This window comes from Balaenoptera physalus (assembly GCF_965194825.1).
Source record: "Balaenoptera physalus genome assembly, chromosome: 3".
NCBI lineage: Eukaryota > Metazoa > Chordata > Mammalia > Artiodactyla > Balaenopteridae > Balaenoptera > Balaenoptera physalus.
Genome location: NC_138890.1, coordinates 61,700,250 through 61,718,637, shown reverse-complemented (window position 1 = coordinate 61,718,637; position 18,388 = coordinate 61,700,250).

Sequence of the window (18,388 nt, the reverse complement as noted above, 5' to 3'; positions counted from 1 at the left end):
CATAGCCCACTCAGACTCACTGTCCCCCAGTCTTCTCCACGGCAATAAATGCAACTCTACCAGATACCAAACTTTGGTGTCATTCCTGGATCCTCTCTCTCTTTCATGCCTCCTTATCTAATTCCTCAGAAAATGTTGTCAGTTCTACCCTTTAGGTTATCTCTAGAATCTGGTCACTTATCTCCAGTTACACCATTCCCACCCTCATCAGAGCCACCATCATTACTTGCCTAGGCAGTTGCAGTCACCTCTGAATTGGTTACAATTTAGAATAGGCTGCTACATCAGAGTCTCCAAAATATAGTGTTTTGTACAAGATAGATTACTTCTTTCTCAAGTATGAACCTGTGCATAAGTGGTCTGGGCTTGATACAGTCACTCCATAATGTCAGGGATCTTAGCTTCTCATGGCTTGCTGCTCTGTCATCTTCAACATATAACTTCCATTTTGTGGCCTAAGATAGCTGCTCCAGCTGCCACTTTCATGTCCATGAGATTCCAGTCCATGGATAGGGGAAAAGGAAGAAGTGGATGGCAGGCCCCTTCCTATAAGAACATGACCTGAAAGTTGCAGATATCCCTCTGCTCACATCCCATCTGTCAGCATTTTGTCACATGGCCACACTTAGCTGCAAGGGGGCTTGGGAAATGTAGTCCTTTTTCTGAGCAGCATTGTGCCAAGCTAAAATGTGGAAGGAGAGACTGAATTTTGGGGGAAAATAAGTGGGCTCTGCCATAGCTCCTAAGTGGTTTTCCTGCTTCTGCTCTACTCCCTACAGGTTGTTCTCAACACAGAAGCCAGAGTAGTCTTGTAAAATCAGAACATGTCACTCCTCTGTGCAGAACTTTCTAATCACTTCTCTCTCAACTAGGAATGAATTCTAAAATCCTTACCATAGTCTACAAGGTCCTATGTAATTTGAGCACCATTCTCTCTCTGATCTTATCTCCTACGATCTCCCCATTGTTTACTTCACTCCAGGAATGCTGGACTCCTTGCAAAATGCCCCCACTGCAGGGCTTTTGCATTGCTATTCCCTCTGCCTGGGACGCTGTCTCCTCAGATAGCTGCAAGTCTAGCTCCTTCACTTCCTTCAGGTATCTGCTCAAATGCTACCTCCTCAGAATAGCTTTTCTTAACCCCTATTCCCACCATCCCTAGCCCCCTTACCTACTTTGGTTTTTTTCCAAGACAATTAACACCACCTGAAATATATGTTTCTCCCCACTAGGCCATAAGATCTATGGTCCACATATAGCAGGTGTGCTATAAATTCTTGTTGAATGATTGAATGAATGGATGAAGATGGCAGTGCCTGGGATCAAAGGTGGCAGGATGGGGCTTCTTTCCTAATCCTTTCAGGGAGGACCCATTTCTTGATCTCTGTGGTGGTTCCATTTTGGAAACAGAGACTAGTTAGTTTCTTGCTTCTGGGCACTCCCTTCAGTTCAGTTTATCAAATATTCATTAGGCAGCTAGTGTGTTAGGTATTTACTACGGTGTATATAAAAGGAGAATAAGTACTATAGATTAGTACTGGCCCTCAGGAAACTTACAGGTTGGTTAAGAGCTTAAATTTTGTCCTTTTTTTTTTTTTTTTGCAAGTCTGGCCATTCAGGTGCAGTATAAAAGATCAGGAAAAGAGTGATTCCTCTCTTTCTTTATGGCAGCACTGTGAACTGGTGTGGCCTAGGTAGGGGGAGAGGGGTGGGTATGAAGAAAGGCTGCCTTAGTATAGATTATAGTTTTAGGTTATGATGGGCTTCTGTCTCTTACTCTTTATGGAGTAGGGCCTTACTCACTGCTGGTCTGCTTAAGAAATAGTTTGAAATAGTTCTGATGAGGGGAAAAGACATAAAACACAGCAGGTAGCCAAAGGGCTAGGGAGATGGAGTGGAGGGATGGGAGTTTTAGGGGGGCCCAGCTGAAGGGAAAGGTAGCTCAGAAAAGCTGAGCAGGAGATAAATTACCATTATCCTTTCCTGCTCTGGGCAAAATGCAAAAGGTCAGGGTTGGTTATTTTCCCCAGACTCCTCTGTGCAGGGCCACTTAGACACTGTTCTGACATTTATAGTCCAAGAAGATCAGAGGACTCCTCTGAGGCCTAGCTTTGGATTTCCACATTGGGAAAGTTCCTTTTTTTTTTTTCCCCCTTTGGATGAGGCTGCTTGTTGCATCCCCCCCTAATTCTCCCTTCTCTTGACATTTCCCTTCCATCTGAGAGGTAGAGCCAAGAGCAGTGGCTCTTAAACTTAAACAAGCATTGGAACTACCTGGAGGGCTTGTTAAAATAAGATTGCAGGTTGTCACAGCCAGAATTTACTAATTCAGTAGGTCTGGGGTAGGGCCTGAGAATTTACGTTCATAGCAAGTTCCCAGCTGCTGGTCCCAACCACACTGGGAAAACCGCTGGCTTAGAGCAACTAATATGGGTCTAAAGGTGTCCTATCCCTGACCTTCCACTCCAGTCCTTTCCCCTAATTCCCCAGCTACCAGGAAGTGGGCCTTGAGTTATCACAAGATTAAATTAGATGTCAAGGATTTCCTGATTATCAGGGTTATTGGCCAAGGCAGTCCCAGTCCCAGGAATCACCCTCCCTGTGAATCCTTGACAATCTCCTCTACTCCCATAAGTCTGGGTGCATGCAGATCTGGTTCCCCCCCACCCCCACCCCCTGCCATGCATGGAGGTTGGGGGAGGCCCTCCTCAGGCAGGGAATCCCTGGATCTGAGAGTTGCAGAAACTGTTGCAGGTGGAGGATTGGAGAACAATAGATGCAGAGTAAGCAGAGGGAACCCCCTCCCCCCCTAGATTTCTGTTTCTTTGAGATTTAATCTTCTTTGAGATTAAAATATTTGTTTCTTCCTGGGCTTTGCTCATGCCCATGACTGGGCAACCATTTATGCTTAATGTCCCCAACCCATTAGCAGCCCAGCATGGGGCTCTGCTAATCAGGCTCCTTAATGGCTGCGCTGTGAAGAGTAAGGTCGTGAGTGTCTGCACCAGCTTCCCAGCCTCAGCTAGAGAGAAGCATCCAGACAAAGATCAGGGCCTAGATAGGCTCAAAGGTGTCCTGAGAATGATTCACGCCAGTGTAGCAGGCCCATCTAATTCATGGTAACCTGTCTTCCCACCTCCATTTTGGTAGAGATGCCAGATTAGGCCCCTTGGTCACCTTGGCTGAAATAAGAAGACACCCGCCCCGCCCCCCCGCCCCCACTCCAGCCTTCTCTCTCCTGCATTAGAATACAGTGAGCTTCTCTGGAAGCATATTCCTGTACCAGTGACCCTCATCCAAAATTTGTTGAGCACCTCTGTGCATGAAAGTCTCTCTCCTGCATCACCTGCTTCCCCCTTCAAAATCCAAAAGCCTATTTGTTCTGTCACCAGATAGGTGATGAGGGCCTTTGGCCTGGAATCTGGGGAATCCCTGAGGACCATTTAACTCTAAAAGACCCTGCAGTTCTGTGCTGGCTACTATTTCTGCAGCTGCTCTTTTTTTTTTCTTTTTTAAATATTTATTTATTTATTTGGCTGTGCCGGGTCTGAGTTGTGGCACGTGGGATCTTCTTTGCGGCATGAGGGATCTTTAGTTGCGGCATGTGATCTCTTAGTTGCAGCATGTGGGATCCAGTTCCCTGACCAGGGATCGAACCTGGGCCCCCTGCATTGGGAGCGTGGGGTCTTAGCCACTGGACCACCAGGGAAGTCCCTCTGCAGCTGCTCTTAAAGAATTTGTGTTCTGTGGCTTTGATCTACAGAGCGTATATTTGTAGTGCCCTCATTTAAGGGTAACCAGATAATCGCAGAGAGGAGGCCATGCCTTGAAGCCCATCTCAAAGTATTTGTCTCTTGCTCTCTTGACATCTCATGATGCATTTGATCCGACTAGATAACTCAAACTACTGGCAGTTCCATAAGGCCCTGAGACGGAAAGATATTCTCTCCCCCACCCCAACTACCCCCTTCAATGAAATACTTGAGAGAAGAGATGAGTTTCTACTATTAAGAGGCATGGAGGGAGCCAGCAAGTGCCAGTGACTGGTTCCTGCTTGCCCTCCCCTCATTTCTGGGAACTCCAGGGCCTGGGAGAGGTTGAGCACCTCTAAAGGGGACCCCAACACTGAGCCTCAACAGCCATCAGAATCACAGGGCTGGATAATGCTGACTTTTCTCCCTCCAGGCAGGGAGAGCCCATATGGGCACCTGTATTTTAAGCCACCAATAAGCAGGCTGGTTGGCCAAGAGCTTGCAGGCCTCCTCTTTCCCGCTTTTTCAGCCTCAGGTCTAAGCCATGGGGAACCCTCTCCAATCTGCTGGAACAGACCATCACAAGCTGCTCCTGTTGTGGTCTGGGCTGCCAGCTCCCCAGCCTGCTGCTGCTGGAAGAAGGCTGCAATGTCAGTAATCAGTCCACAACATCCCTCCACATGCCAGCCCTTTGTGGGGGAGGGGAGCCCATTTGGAAAGAATCACATCTGAAGCAGGCAGTTTGGAGAGGCTTGGGGAGAATGGAGGAAGGGAGAAACGCTCAGGTCGCCAATTGGGCAAAGCCATGTTTTAGCCAGGCCACGTTGTGTCCATACTTATCCCGTAGCCCAGCCTTCCCACATGGCCTGTTCAGGTCCATCTGCCCAGTTCTCATACCCTCTACTGCTCCTGGGCCCTGGAGAAATGTCAGCATTTCCCTTCTTTGTCCCTTCTGCCTCCTGGGCCCCACCTGGCCCATCCCCAAGATGTACAAACATCCAGCTGGAGACTGGCTTGGAGGCAGGCAGTGTAAGCAGGGCAGGGGCTAGAACTGTAGTTTTGAGCTGATGATACTGTGTTCCAGAGCCAAGGGTAGGTGGACATACTTAGCAACTGAAATGTTACCTGTTTCCTGGCCTCCTACCCTACCAGGACATGATCTTCCTGAAGCAGACTTTATTTTATTTTTTTGGGCCTCACTGCGTGGCACGTGAGATCTTAGTTCCCCAACCAGGGATCAAACCCGCACCCCCTGCAGTGGAAGCACAGAGTCTTAACCGCTGGACCGCCAGGGAAGTCCCCTGAAGCAGACTTTAGTGGTAGAAGACCAGTGCTTGATTCAGATCTGTCCCTTTTCTAGCTGGTAGCTTTGGGCACGTCAACTCCTGTGAGTCTTTACTTCCTCAACTGTAAAATGAGGGCATTAAGTAGGGTAATTTGAGAAGGAATGAGTAAACTGGGAACTGCAGTACAGATCTTAGTTATCATTCTCATGCCCTGCCCTTTTGGGTGCCCCTGGATGCTGATCACACAGGGGACGCTCTCTTGTCTGCCTGAGGGGTCAGGATGCTCTGAGGAGCAGCCCCACCCTGTCCGGGAGCAGCCAGAGCCCTGAAACCTCCAGAAAGGGGTGCTTAAACCCATATCTGTGTTGTTTTTCCAAGGACCCAAGGGAGTGGGCTGGCTTGAAGATAACTGAGGTCACAGGAGGCGCTGTGGGGTGCCGGGGTGGGGGTGGGTCTCATTTCCTTCACTTTGCCCCAGAAGTCCCCAGAGTATGTGTGTGCAGAGTTTTTCTCCTGCCTGGCCCTGGCCAGGTTTGGAGGAGGAATCCCCACTGAAGATTGATGTCACAGACTTGCCTTCCCCTCCCCCAGCCTCACCTTTGGTGATTTAAAGAAATTATTTGGACACAGTAGTTAACGGAAGTAGGTTGCTAGTGTGTGGGCGAATTCATCACTGTCTCCCTGCATTCCAAGAGCAGATCTTTCAGGGTGAGATATCCCCATGTGACTTTCCAAGGTCTGAGAAATACAGGCTACCTTTGGAGGGCAGAGTTGGGGGCAGGCTGGACAGGGATTTGGGGAAGGTGGGGTGACTGCAAAGTGGCTGTAGGGGTTGGCTGGGAGGTCTTTCCCTTTTGGTTCTTTAATTATGAGAGAAGAGAGGCAGAGGGTATTGGCACTGCTGGGAATGTTGCTGCCCCAGACCCACCCCCACCCCGAGCTGGGAAGTAGGCATATCCTCTGCAGTCCACTCCTCAGGGTGAGGAGGGCTGTTTTTGCAGCTGTCAGGTGGCAGTGATGAAAGAGGTGGAGGGGAGGGGAGGTAAAGGGAGGTTGTCTGATGGGGTCATGCTCTGGAGGGAAGAGGACTGGCTCTCCTCCCTTCCATTCCCCCATTCGACCAGCTCAGCACTTCCTGGAGGTAGCACTCAGACAGCGAGCTGTTTTGAAAGCACAGAGACCTAGTGCTAGAAGGCTTGGAGACTGGGAGGGGGGCTGTGAAAAGGGGAAGATAATTATGCAGGTAGGGCAGAAGTCTCTGACCAGGAAAGGACTGCTGCCCTGCTACAGCCCCACAGCCAGCCAGGCCTTCCCCACAATCTAAGCACACATGTGTGTACGTGTGCATGCACACTCACGCCTACATTTAGTGGGAGCGCAGAGATGCAGCTATGAAATGCTTACAGGGAAAATGACTAGAGACAGTGCTGAGGCTCGTTCCCTACCTCTCTAGCCAGTCAGATGGCTTCTCAGATATTTACTTGGGTCTTAGCTGGTCATCTCTCTACCCCTTATTTTACTCCTTTCTCTTCTCTAGGTTTCTCGGTGTCCTGTCTCTTTCCCCCCCTCCCTCACTGTCTCTGATCTTGAAAACGAGAAGTGTTGGAAGAAGACCCTCCCTTCTAGCTGCCACTATTTAGGATGCAGCAAGATGGATTTAAATCAGGTTAAAGAAAGAACTAGGAGTGGGGAGTAGTGGGTGGTCAGGACAGAAGGCAGCCACTAGGGGTGGAGGTGGGGGGCTGTGGAACCCTATAGACTCATAGAATGGTGGAGCTAAAGAGACCTGAAGAAGCTTCTAGTCTCTCTTGAGCTTACAGATGTGGAGCTGAAGGTGCTTTTGAAAACAGCTATTATTATCTGTATTATCAATGGTAAATTTGGTCATGTCTCCCTGGCACCTAAGGGAGTTGCTGGGGAGAAGCGGGGTCTCTCCTGTGCTCCCCGAGGTTGGCAGATCTTCCACCACTCACTCACTGAGGTGATTCACTGAATGTGGCACAACCTCTTCTCTCCGAGGCTCAGAGGAGGCGGCTGATTTTGCTATGTGACATGTGACTTTTCTCCTAAGGCCAGGGACATCTACAGACTGGACAGCCCTCCTCTGAGATCTGGGCATGTGCCCAGAGGCCAGGCTACAGGGCCCCGGTGTGTTGTCCTTTTCCCAGGTCGACTGCTCTCTGGACGTTCCCCTCCTCAGTGACCCCTGGGGAAATCCAGCTCTGATTCACGCTCTGGCAGTGAGTAAAGGGGGCAGCATAAAGCGTGGCCCCTTCTGTTGGAGCAACTAGAATTGGCTTTCACTCCTTCCTTCCTCCACTCCCGACTGGCTTCAGACAAGCCAGACAGCAGGGGGCACTCCTGGGTCATCCTAGGAGAGGATTCTGTGGGGCCACCTTCAGCCTGGACTCTGAGAACATTAGAAATTTTGTCTGTCCACCTGTCATTCTGAGGGTGAGCAGGGGAGACCCTTTGAGAGTTGGAAGCAATCTTTTTCTATCAGGCAGAGACAGAGACTTGAGAGAAAAATCGCTTTTCTTAACTGTGCCTGAGACTCCTTGGGCTGAAAGAAACCTGACTTCTGCCTCTGGGAGATCAGTTAGTAGGGCAGGTCTCTATCTGGGAGTCACGGCCAAGACCAGGTGGGCCCAGTTTGGAGACAGTGTAACTCCTGGCCCCTTGCTATTCCCTAACAGCTAACGCTGGTTTAGCTGTCTTTGGGGAGCTAAATTTTCTTCAGAATGACTTCCAGATTAATCTGAGTTGCTAATACCCATGCCCTGCCCACTAGGTTCTTCATCATGGCAGGGGGTAGGGAGAGGCTTTTCCTCTTTTTCCCAGACCTAACACAGTCCTCTGTGACTATTCCTGGACCTGTCTGGGAGTCTGATGGGGATGGGGTGCAGCAGGGAGTGCTGAGCAGGTTGGTGAGTTGTGGCTCATTCCTGACCTGTAGCTGACCCAGCTGGGGCTTTCTGGGCAGCAGCTGCCCTGAGGGAAAGCCCCTAAGAGAAGACTTCCCAAGGCCCCCCACTCCTGCTTTCTCTCCAGTTGTCTCCCTCAGACTTCCTCATCCCCTACCCAGTCATCCCAAAGCCACCAACCCTCAGGAATCCCTCCTCTCCAGTAACAGAGCCTGTGTGAGTATTGACTTATGGGCACAGGGATGGTAAAATGCCTGTATCAGGAGTTCTCTCTGTCCAAAGAATCGGGAGGAAGTCAGTGTATAGTGACTGGTGCGCAGGACAGGATCTCTGAGCTGGAGACAAAGGTATTGTTGCTAGCAGAGCTGAGGGCACAGGTTCAAATCTGTGAACTTATTCTGGTGGAGTACATGTTCGAGTCATCCTCAGAACTGATCTCTCACTTCAGAACCCAAAATTATTGGTTCTCCCTAGAGTCTGGCTCTGCAGAAACCACCTCATCCCGCAGGGCCTCAGGTTTGCTGTAAACATTAAGGCAGCAGTCCTCCAAGCTATGGAGGAGAGAAGGGTTAGCGGAATGGAAAGAAACCCAGTGTTGGAGGCCTTGGCTCCAATGTCTTGAGCATCCTGACAGCCCTAGCCCCACCTGCCCCCCACTGAGAGATCAACTCTCAAGCTCTCTAGGGCAGTAAAGGTTAGGGACTGGGCCTTCTCCAGCTGAAAATCTGCAGAGGTGAATTCCATAGCTTACCTGTAGCCTTTTCCCTGTGTCTCCCAGCTCCTTTAACCAAGACATTTTCCTGAGGTTTCACCTAAGTTCTTCCAGCTGCAGTTGTAGCCTAGGTTTTAGCTTGTGGCATACCCTGGAGACCCTGGGACACCCTCCCATGTATTTTGTGTGCGATTGGACCAGTGAGGTACAGATGTGTGGAAAGGGCTGAGTATGAGGAAGACTGCATCACAAACCAGCCTATTCATGGGTCTCAAAGGTCAGAAGTGTGACTAGGCCCTGGAGGAGTGTTGGTGTTTCCAGAGAGGAAGATGGTGAGGGATTGGGAGCAGTCTGCAGTTGCTTGCCATATCTGAGATCTCCTTATGGAAATGAGGCCTCAGATGGACCAACAAAAGACAGGAACAAGAGGCACTGTAGCTCCACCCATGTGGTCTCTCATCCATTCTCTTGTGTCCCCTCCTCCAGCTTGGCACCTGACCCTCTGTGTAGGGACAAAACATTTTTCCATTCTAAATGATCATTTACCCCTTTCCTCCAGGATACTGATCTAGCTGGACATCAACCTAAGGCTCCTGAGACAGAAGTGAGGGAGTACAGAAGTCAAAGGCTTATTTTTGGTCCAGAAGTGAGTTAGAAGTTCACCACAATTCCAGAAGCCTCATTTTCACAGCCAATACTATTTAGGGACCTAGGAGTTTCAGCCAGCTCAGGGATAGCTTCCAGGTACATAATCTGAAGGCCCGGGGTCGGGGGAAGGGGAAGGGAGATGTAGAAATCCTAATAAGAACAGCTCCAATTCATTAGGCATTTTCTATGGGGAAGATATTGTTCTAAGCATTTCACATGCTTTATCTTGTTTAATCTTCAACCCATTGAATCATGATTCCTATTTTACAGATGAGTATATGAAGGCACACATTTATAATAAAAATTAAAATACTAATAATAAGGATAAAATTTTAACAGCTAAAATTTTTTAAAAAACTGACCCAGTACCAGTCCTTGCACAAGCACATTATATGTATGATATTATTAAGTCCTGGGAATTTATCATGTTATCCCCATTTTCAGCCAAGGAAACTGAGACTGAGAGAGAAATGACTTGCCCAAGGTCACAGAGTCTTAGAAAGTGACCAAGCCAAGAGTCAACCCACTTCTGTCTGATTCCAAAGCAGCCCATGCTCATGATCCCTTAACAGCACTGCCTCCCTCATGCAGAGAGCAGGTGGTTATGAAAGAGAGTCCCGCTGGATTTTAAAAGCAGAGACTGGGGCCAGGAGCCGCAACATCTGCCATTTTGGGAAGCTGTGGAGGAGCCGCCGCCACCCCCCGCCCCAACAGTGAGGGAAGCTTTGATCCTGTCTTCTCACCCACCTGGGACTGGGCTGTGTAAACCCACAAACTGCAGGAAAACAAGTCCTGGAACAGACTGGACAGGGAGGCAGGGGATGCTTCTCTGGCCTGAAGCCTCTGCCTCTTTGCTCACTCTGAGATATGTGTTCCCACCCTGGCAACCTGTCGTGGGGCTGCTGTCAGTCTCTGCTCTCTCTCTCTCTCTCTCTTCATCATCACTGTGAATCTTGCTGGGCTGTTGTTGCCTTGGTAACTTGATGGGAAGCTCTTGAGGTTTTCTGGAACCAGAGAGGGCTATGGAGGGAGGAACCAGGCTCCGTTAGGCTGCTGGTCACAAAAGGAAGAAACCATTCCAGTGCTCGTGGCCCCTGCCAGCCAGTCAGCCAGTTTTTCTTTGGGTCTGACCTCAGCCTCTTCTGTTGCATCTGCAGGAGCTTAACAGCCTTTAGGGCTAGGGCTGGGGCTGAGAGGAGGGAGCTGTCAGGTACTGCTCTACCCTTGGAGTTGGCCCACACAGTCGCCAGTGCTGCCTGGACTCCTGCTTGCTCCTGTGCCCTGGCCCTGAAGTCTTAATTGGTTTTATGAAGTTCAATGCCTATTTTTTATGAGACAGATAATTACGGTGAGGGGAGGTCAGGCCCTCCTCTGCTAGGCTTGGCGAGGCATCCAGAATTGCTGACTCACCAATCATCACCAGGCAGATTGATGGGAGCAGGGTGGGCAGGGGCAGACCTGGGGGGAACAGGGGATACTTACCGCAGGAGGAGGCGCTGAGTCTCCAGGCTTGCAGTCCCTGTGATGGGATCAGGGAGGAGAATGCACACCACCTGCCTCTTGAAGGAGCCCACACATCTGAGGTGGGCACCTGTGGATGCTGTCCTTCCCGGTTGTTGGTGGGTGGGAGGTGTGGCTCTTCTTCCAGGGATTCCTGGCAGCTCTCTCAGGCCTCCTGGGGGGATTTCTACATGGGGCTGTCTCTGGCTGTGCCAAGAAACCCTCAATCTCGACACAGTTACTACCTGAGGAGCTGTTTCTTCCTCCCTCTCTCTTTCCAGTCTTCTTCCTTTTCCTCTCCCGCAGTCTCAGTCTGAAATATGGCCTATGTCTTTCTTAGGTCAGTCTCTATAACAGGTCTCTGTTTCTCTCTTGGTCTTTCCCCTAGTTCTAGTCCATGATAATTTCTTTCTCTCTCTCTATCCCACCCACCCCCCACCCCAATCTCTCATTCTTTCTCTCCTCCCCAGGTGGGAATTGACTTGTTGCCCATTGGAGGACAGTTGCACTCTGTGATTCACTGCTGGCACAGGCAGGGTATGAGGATAGTGGGGAGTAGGTGGGGGGCAGTGGAACAAGAAATTCTGCTAATGCTAGGATGGCTCCCCTCCAACACTCACGGCCAGGTGGGGCAGAGGTTTATGTGCGTCTCTTCAGGCTAGGAGCTACTGTCCAGGTTTGTGACTCCCAGGTAGGCTGAGAGGTCGGCCCTGTCCCTAGACCAGGAACAGGACCCCCTAGCTCTCTGGGAAGGACCTTTGACAACCTGCTCTGGCTCTAGTTACTGTCTGTGTGTCCTCATGTCCTCCTCCAAAGGGAGAGAAGGTGATTGACCCATTCATGGCAGACACATAATTGCACTTTTAGATTGAGCCAGTTGCTAGATATGGCTGGCAGTCGTACACAATGACCTCAGGAAGACCCTTACCTACTCAACATATTGTTAAACTCCCTCCTCCCTTTGCTTTCTGGCTCAGTCGCCAACTCCCCAGAAGTCGCTTCTTCTTTAAAGTGAGTCCAATCTTGCAGAAAAAGAAGAAAGGAAGAAAAGGACTGGAGTTGCCCAGGTCAGGTGGGCCGGAGTCCCTGACTGCAGAGGCCAGGCCCTCTTCCGTCTCATCCTCCTCCATTTAATTAGCTAATGTCTGTAAAGGCCTGGGCAGCAGAAAAGCCCTGTACAAATGTTGAGCACGATTTTATTTCCAAGACTCGCCAAGAATATATTTGCAGACTTGAGGGAAAGGTCACTGGACCTTCCTGGGACAGAAGGAGGACTCCCTGCAGGGCCCAGGGAGAGGACACTCCTGGGAAGCCAGGATTGGGCAAGGAGAGGCCACAGTGGAGGCCAGGGCCCCTGCCTCTTTGGTGCTCCAGCTGAGCATCTTGGCACCATGCCTGCTTCACACTGCTCCCTGCCCCTCCTGACTCCCAGGGTCCTAAAGGCTCAGCCCTCTCTGCAGAGACCACCATCAGAGACTTTCCTCCAGGAGATTATGCTAATATTCACACCAACTAGTATTTATTGAACACTTACTATATTCCGGGCTTTGCTAAGGGGGCTGGAGCTCTTCAGCTTGGGGAAAAGTGGCTGCCTCTTGGTACAGTGGGGTGGGGAGCTTTCCAGTGAAGCAAGCCCCTGTGTGCTGTAACCAGGTCTGTTTGAAGTCTCTCTGAAACCTTTAGGAGGGGGGTATCACTTATCTTCTCTGACCAATGAGAGAAGTTCCTGTTCTGTAATCCAGGTCCCTCTAGTGTGGATGTTCTGCAAGCTTCTGGACTCTCCTGTCCTTTCCCCAATGACAAGTCACCTGGTCCTAAATCCATTATGAAATGGATTGGCCCTACCATCATTGAGGCCAATTAGCCTTGATAGGCTGTGTGTCCAAGGAGCAGCTTTCCAGTTTTTGCTCCAAGGCCTGATTTTGTGTCCCTGCCTCTCTCAGAATTCTATGTTATCCCATACCTAGGAGCAGTCCCCTCATTCCGTCTCTGGGCAGGACTTGGTTTTGGGTGAGGGCCAGAGGGCAGAGGTTGGGAGAATAGAATAGCCAGCCTTACCCCTCACAGCTCACAACCGTGGTCAAGGTGAGCACTTTGGGAGGGCAAGAGAGACAGCAAAGCAGGGATTGGAGGCTCCCAGAAAAGGCAGGCAGGCCAGGCCAGGAATATTGATAACGTATTTCCAAAATCCTCTGGGCTTCCTTTGTCCATCCACTTACCCTCTAAAATCTGAACAGAGCTAGAATGGGCTGAGAGACAAGGTCCTTGAGCCCCCAAGTCCCACCAGCCTCCATTCTGTTCCCAGTTGTTCTCTGGCTTCTTTCCAGAGCCTGGGAGCTTCCATGTGTCATCAGTTCATTGTCATTCTGATAAAAGTCATTAGTCCTTGAAAAAGCATGACTCCTCAGCTGAGGCCAGGCCCCCACAACCTGAGAAGGAGTACGAATGGATGGAGACCGTAGGGGGAGGGTGCAGACACAAACACAGGCGCACAGGCACACAGTGGCGCCTGTTCCCAGGGGTGTGTGTAAATGGGCACAAACCCTCCAGCGGACACAGTGCACATACCTTTACACACAGGCACAGGAATGTTTCACGTGCCCAGGTGTAGAGCTGTACCAGAGAGCCCCCAGCGCCATATCACCGTAGCCACACTCGGTTGCTTACAGCCCCTGAGATTCAGTCAACACCTAGATCCGCTGTGCAGCATACAGCAGCCTCAGCCTCCCGCAAACCCAGCAGGCAATCTCCCTAGGCTGGGGTGGGGGAGGAGAGTGGAATGTGGAAGCCGAGGTTAGAGATCTGCCAGTTCCATTAGCCTCAAGAAGCATGTCTGGAATCTAAAAGCACAGGGACAAGGGCGCTGCGGAGCAATTCCTGACAGCGGGTTTATATTTCCCACCCCCTCCCCCACCAGGAAGCTCCGTGTGGTCAATAAAGCCATTTACGGATTAGAGCAGCTCCCTCAATAAAAGCTGCTTATTCAAAAGGTGCTTTCAGTTAATTTGCATTTACTTCATGGATATTATAATGTGTGGAAGAGCTGCCTCCTCGGTCTCCCTTCCTGTTCCCATTTTGAGTCCCTGGCCCACACACCCCCTCTTCCTTCCACGCTCCTGTCCTCTGCCCCAAGCAGTGGGCACAGGTATCAGTTTGGGATGGGCCATGATTTGCAACAACCCAGGGACCTTGAGGGGGAGTAGGAGGTGGTGAACACTGGCCACTGACCCATGGTAGGGGGGCAGCTCCAAGGACAGCCAGAAAGGGCCAGAGCTAAGAGAGTCTTCCCAAAAGAGAGGGAGGAGGGTCGAGGCCCTGGGGGAGCCCCTGCTGGTTCCCCCAGGTTGGGTACAAGCCTGATCTCCTAGGGAAGGGGGAATCTGTTTGCTGTTTGAAAATGGGGATGCGATAGGTATTGGTAGAGTCAGCTTCAATTTCCAGGACTTCCTCTGGCAGCCACCTCCCATGCATTCAGTTCATTCAGAGAATATTTAATTAATACCTACTGTGTGCTAGGCTTTATGCTAAGCATCTGGAATAGAGTGGTGAACAATACAGTATGGCCCCTGCCCTTACAGAGATTCCAGTATCATGGGGGAAACTCACAAAAAAAAAAAAAAAAAAAAGAGGAAACCAGCTGAGGAATACAGAATTACAAATTACATAATATATAATAAGTACTATAAAGTGAACAAACAGGGTGCTGACATAGAAAGGGGAACCTAGTTCAGATGAAGTAATCAGCGAAGGATGGTGACATAGGAAGAGACCTAGAAGAGGAGGAGCCAGAGGAAGAATATTTCAGGTTTCAGGAACTGCTGGTGCAAAGGCCCTGTGGCAGGAGTGTTGGAGAAATGGAAAGCAGTGTGGCTAGAGTGAGGCAATAAAAGGAGGAGTGGTACCCGATGAGGTTGGTATGGTTAAGATGGGCAAGGTCAGGTCTTGTGAGCCATGGGAAGGAATTTGATGTTATCCTAAGGGAAGAAGGAGGCTCACAAAGAGGTTTAATCAGGGAAGCAAGAGGCATGATCTCACCTCCATTCAGCAGGAAGATGTGTTAGGAGGGTACTAGTGGATGCAGGTAGAGGGGTGAGGAGGCCATTGCAGTCATCCTTGCAAAGAGAAGCATGAAGGTGAAAAGGAAAGCATCTACCTTTTTTTAAAAGTAGGAGAATCAAAGTCCTCAAGGAATCAAGAAGTCCTCTCTTTTTTAAAAATTTTATTTATTTATTTATTTTTGGCTGAGTTGGATCTTTGTTGCTGGGCGCTGTGCGGAGAGTGGGGGCTGCTCTTCATTGTGGTGTGTGGGCTTCTCATTGCAGTGGCTTCTCTTGTTGTGGAGCATGGGCTCTAGGCGCATGGGCTTCAGTAGTTGTGGCACGCGGGCTCAGTAGTTGTGGCACACGGGCTCTAGAGTGCAGGGTCAGTAGTTGTGGCACATGGGCTTAGTTGCTCCGCAACATGTGGGATCTTCCTGGACCAGGGCTCGAACCCGTGTCCCCTGCATTGGCAGGCAGATTGTTAACCACTGCGCCACCAGGGAAGCCCAAGAAGTCCTCTCTTGATTTGTCTTTTTATCACCCTCAAGGTACACCATGGGGTTTCCCATCCCAGCTCGGGGCAGAGCCATGGCTTGTGCCTCCTCATCCCTACATCAGTACATAAGGAGGGTGCTATCTTCTGGAGACTCTCCAGGGAAGGCCCCCACCTGCTTCCTTCTGGCACATCCTGCAGGACTGGGAGGAGAGTGCCTTTCTGCGAGGAGGGGTTAGTTTCATTGCCTTCTTGCCCAAGTGATCCGGAGCATGCACACTGGGCAGCGTCCAGCTCAGACCTGGCCAACTCAGGTAGACACAGAGCCACCCACCCCCACTCCCCAAGCCAGGGTCCCAGAGACCCTAGAGCCAATTCCAGCTCCCCCGCTGCCCCTCCTACCATCAATCAGGGGACAGGAAGGATGTCAGAATCAGGACTAGGGGAAGGGGGGCCACTCAGAGCCTGAACCACCCCCCAGGGATGCGGGAATATGAGGCAAGGATCCTGAGCTTGAACATTTACTGGTAGCACTCAGGATTGAAAACTGATTTATAGTCTGAACACAGGCAGAAGGGAGCAGGAGGAAGGTGGGGAGCTTTGTGTACAGTGCAGCCTTGTCGGGCAGCGGTAATTATATATTACATTGAACTGTCCTTGCAGCACAGTGAAGGGCAGTGGGAATGAGACTCTAAATCACGCTTTCTTGATGCTCCCCATAGCTCACCTCCCTGTGATGTGGCCCTAGAGCCCAGGGCTGACACTTCTGTGCGCGCGCACACACATACACACAGCACGTGGCGGGGAACCAACCTGACTGGGGACCCAGAGAGCAGGAAGATAGAATGTTATCACCTCTGGCAGCTTCCAGGGGCTGCTCATCCTGCAGGCCTCATTGTTTATTGCCCCTACACATCCCCCATTCTCTATCCCTCTTCTTCCACCAGTGCCTGAATGTAGGCTGTATCATTGGAAGACATCCCTGTTCACCCTTCATTTGTTCACTCCTGCAGCATCTTTCTTCTCCACATCACAGTCACTAGCTTCATTTAGGACCTCATCACTTCTCTCCTGGATTTTTGTAACCATTTCCTAACTCACCCTCACCCCTAATCCACCATCCTTTATTTTTTGCCATGGTGATCTTCCTAAACACACCTCTGACCATAATCTTGATCTCATTTATCAGGGAATTATAGGAGTGGGGAGAAATGGTCAAAGATTTGGGGGTCTTGAGGGCACAGGAGGGAGGACGCCTCCTCAGGCTTATCTCAGGTTGGTGATTGTTGGCTCACTGTCCGCCCTGAGCAATCAGCACAGGAGGAACCCTGGTACTCATCCTTCCATCCCTGGCAAGACCCTGAACCTTAGACCAATCACCTTGTGCCTCCCTCTGGGCCCCTGGCCACAAGTGGCTGGCACTTCCTAGTTCATTAGGGAGGTTGTCATGCTTAGTAGAGATGAAAAAGGGCTCTGGGGTCAGAAAGATCTGGATTTAGATTGTGGCCCATGAACACGCACAAGTTGTTTTGGTAGTGAACTGATTAAGATCAAGAACTCTGCAGCCAGACTCCCTGAGTTTGCATCTTTGCTCTGCTACTCTTTAGTCTAGCTAGGGCAAATTCCTTAACCTCTCTGTGCAGTTTCTCCATTTCTAAAAATAAGGGTAATAATGGTACCTACTTCATAGAGTTGTCGTGCAGATTAAAAGAACACAATAATAATACATGTAATCATCCCTGCTGTTACAACAAGGTTGTGAGTGTGAGCTGTTATTATTTTAATATCACCTCTCTTAGCCTCAGTTTCCTTGTCTATAACAAATCTCCATAATATATCTCCTCCCTACCTCAAGGTTGTTGTGAAGATCAAATGACGCGTTCCCTTTAGAAACTCTCAAAGGCTTTACAAATGTAAGATATAATTATTATTCAATATCAGGTACTTGCTCCCTGAAGTTCAGAGTTTGGGCAGGAGGGCCACATTCCCTTTAACAACAAAGCAGTTACCTTCATCCTCCTCCAACACCAGCCTCAAGGCAGGAAACTGTGGAGTCCTGGAGCCAGGAGCAGCCTTGGAGCTCATCTGGGTCTTCGACCCAGAGGAAGGGGCTTATAAGGCCATGTAGACAGACGGGCATCTCTGAGAGACAGATGATCTCAAAGGAGGCTGCTAATTAAATAGAGAGTTTATTCTCTTCACTGCAGACATCGACCCAGGTTTTGTGGGTCCCAAAGATCATACAATTTGGGGAAGTTCTCTTTAAGAAAAAGAATACAAAATTATAGACATAAAAATTAAAGGCAGCCTTTGGAAGGGGCCTGTGGAAATGTGTAGCCCCAAAGCTTAAGCTTCATTAGCTTTATGGAAAATCCACCTCTGCCACCATGTCAAATGGGCAATGAACAAATACTTGTGAGTTTGTTGCTTATGGCCAAAACAAACCATTTCCACCACAGGCCAGAGTCTCCAGAGGACTGCAGTGGGCTCATCCTCCACCCAGACTCTGGAAGTTACCCCATTTCTTGGGCTGTGGGTTCTCCACTGCCTTCACCCCAGGCTAATTGTTTTTTTTTCCCAAGACCCGCTAGCTATTTATTTTTGCTTTCAATGTATTTGCATGTGATTTACATAGCATTAATATTCCCATTCATATTTGGAACCCTTCCTCTGCCCCAGCTTAAGCTGGATTCCTGGGACTTAGTTAACAAGGGAGATCCAACTCTCTCTCCTCCCAGGATGCAGAGGGAAAGATATAGTCAATTTGGGGGTGGGTAGGAGAGGGGGATATTATGAAATTTGTCTTGGAGTCAGTTTCTAAAGTCTCTGGCTCTACTCAAATTGTCCTCTTCCACATACCCCCATCCCCTGCCAACAACATCCCTTCCCAATTTCCCCGTGATTATGAATTTGGAAATGAACATATTTAAGGACACACACCTATTCAAATGCTGGGCTTACTTTGGCTCAAGTGTGCGGCCCCTGAAGTTAAGAGGCACAAGGCATCAAGATGCCAGTAGATGAGCACACAGG